General features: G+C 35.6%; 1 pseudogene; it reads left to right on the top strand.

Annotated features, from left to right (window-relative positions):
* The first annotated feature begins 979 nt into the window (after positions 1 to 979).
* Positions 980 to 2612, top strand: LOC149801031 (microfibril-associated glycoprotein 4 pseudogene; annotated as a pseudogene).
* Positions 2613 to 2921: the final 309 nt, after the last annotated feature.

Below are 2921 nucleotides of genomic sequence, written 5' to 3'. Positions count from 1 at the left end.
TTGTGACTCTGTCTCCACAATGAACGGGCTTGATCATTTCATTATTTGGTGGATGTGTCATAGCTGTTTCTGTATCCGGTTAGATTATTGCTCATTTTAAGAATACGCATCTACGTCTAATTCAAAATAGAATTTTTACACCTTATTCACAGTTTCAAGTTCCTTTGTTTATTGTTTTTTTATCTTCTTTATATTTTGTTTCTTTTAACGATACTCATAATTTATGTTGGTTTGTTTAAGATGGGAGTTACAATGAGGTGATGTGGGTTAGCCCAGGACACCTGAGTAATTAGGACCAGTTTTCACTCAGAGCATGAGAATATTTAGTATGTTGGTTTAAGGGTGTTTTGTCTCTAGTTGGAATCAAGCAATGGACACTTGATAATCAGCTTAACTTGAAAACAGACGTCAATCAGATTGATGTTTTACAGTACTATTACAAAACATAACAACAGAGAGTAACTCCTGAAACGCCAGTTATAGAAACGAAGTATGAATCTGATGCAGGTATTTGTGATTTCTTGTGAAACCAGGCCCAGGAAAATGTTCAAATATTGTCTGAGACTGAATTTTCACAAAACTTTGCACACAACGATTCAAAATTGTTGTATGTTATTTGCCCTTATTTCGCTTTTGGCATAACTTTAAGGTCAAACTCATGATCGAACATGCATTAAGGTCATGAGCAGATGCCAAGCAAGGTTTATACAAAATTAGGTGTGGGTCATTTATAGGGATGCATAGATGGTACACACACACACACACACACACACACACACACACACACTTTCTCTCACTTTCTCTCTCTCTCTCTCTCTCTCTCTCTCAACGGTGGAATGGTCACCAGTTTTACATATGTCATCATTTCAGAGAAAGCTTTCAGTGAAATCACTGTGCTCACTCTTCCATTCTAAGAAGTACATCCCCATTTTAAAACGTGTATAAATAATTCAAGCTACGTAATTTGAAGTATACTGAAGTAAGACAGCAAACCGTACTGAGGTGCGCCTGTATGTGGATAAATTCGTAGGGTAAAATGAAAGCAAGCATTCTTCTTTCCTTACTGCTGGTTAAGACCCTTCTAGGTATTTCAAATTGTTCCGAAGCATCATGTCACTGCAATCCAATAATCCAAATTGGAACAGAATCGTCGTTTAACTCTGAGAAGAAACATATGGTAACTGTGATATCCCACTTACAGGCTGATCAGGTCAAGCAAATATTTGAGAATGTGTCCAGTGCTCTCTTGGACAACCAAGATGCCCTTTTCCAGAACCTTCTTAAACTTTTGGATCTTGACTCTCGACCAAGTGACTGCCAAGACTTGCAGCTGATGGGTTTTGCAACATCGGGAGTCTACAAAATCTTTCCCACTGGAACTTCTGGTTTTTCCGTGCGGTGCGACCAGGAGACAGAGGATGGCGGTTGGACAGTGTTTCAGAGACGGGCTGACGGGAAAGAAGATTTCTATCGTGGATGGTTTGACTACCAAGTAGGATTTGGAAACCTGGACGGAGAATTTTGGTTAGGAAACCAGCAACTTCACATGATAACTTCGCAAGGATGGTATGAACTTCGGGTCGATATGATTCTAATTAATGGGAGCCGTGTCTTTGCAAAATACAATGTATTTTATGTGAAAGGGATCGATGAATATTATCGTATTTTTGTCGATGGTTATTCTGGCACAGCCGGTGATAGTTTAAGTAGTTATCATTTTGGGCACAAGTTTTCAACAAAGGACAAAGACAACGATATTTTTGAACCTGGTAATTGCGCTACGATATTTCACGGTGCTTGGTGGTATGATAAATGCCATGTATCAAATCTCAATGGGCTGTACGGATCCACGGAATATGCTAAAGGTCTAACTTGGAATACTTCGACTGGTTATTATCAAAGTGTTTCTGGAACTGAAATGAAAGTTCGCCGCTGGATCCATAACTAAAAAGAATAGTCAAGTCTGTATAGATTTAACAAACGTATTCGCTTGAAACTCTTGGGCTTAAATGACCTTTAATGGCTGAAACAGGGAAAATAATAGTATTTAGCTGTGAGAATTTGTTGTTTTCCTAAACAACGAGGAAATATTAGCCATACGGTAATATGATATTCAATCAGGGTATGAGTTGTCGATAAGACAGCTTTCACTTATATATATATATATATATATATATATATATATATATATATATATATATATATATATATATATATATATATATATATATATATATATATATTATAATAAATGAGTGACAACTGTTTGTTGGATCTCAGAAGGGAATTTCTCCTTCTTTTTGTACGCCTCATGATGTCATTACAAAATAGACGTTTCCCAAATTTCACAATCCCTGTCCACGCTTAATTCCATACGAAAAGCTTGTGTAGGAAAATAACGATGAAATGTTGCAGTCTTCTAAATTCAAATAACAGTAAGATGACGTTTGTATCAGAGCAATAATAAACAATAATATTTCAATAACTCGTATTTGCAATGTGTTTAATATATTCCAGTATATATAGCAATAATATTGCTGATAATATGATAAGTGTTACAAGGCTATTTGCTATGCAGTGATATTAAAAATATAGACCAATGGTCCAAACCATGTCTAGTACGTTTTAACCCTTCAAATGCCGAAGTACTGTTTCTCTCCAACAGATTAAACCTACTTTTTTTTTAAAGAACTTGCGTTTAAAAATGAGTTTCTACATTATATTGAGTACATAAACACATTTGTCTGACATTTTCTAACTCTGGTAGCTTTCCGAAACATATTGATAATATATGTTTAAATGTACTGAACATCTGAAATGTTTTGAGGTCTATTAAATACAATCAAGATAGGAAAACATTAAAAAGGATATATTTCTCTTACATACGCCCTCTCCTATGGGCATGCTGATATAAATGGAAT

This window comes from Sinohyriopsis cumingii, chromosome 4 (genome assembly GCF_028554795.1).
Source record: "Sinohyriopsis cumingii isolate HCF-2022 chromosome 4, ASM2855479v2, whole genome shotgun sequence".
Classification (NCBI taxonomy): Eukaryota; Metazoa; Mollusca; class Bivalvia; order Unionida; family Unionidae; genus Sinohyriopsis; species Sinohyriopsis cumingii.
Note: the sequence above shows the minus strand (reverse complement) of the source record. Positions and strands in the feature narration are given on the sequence as shown.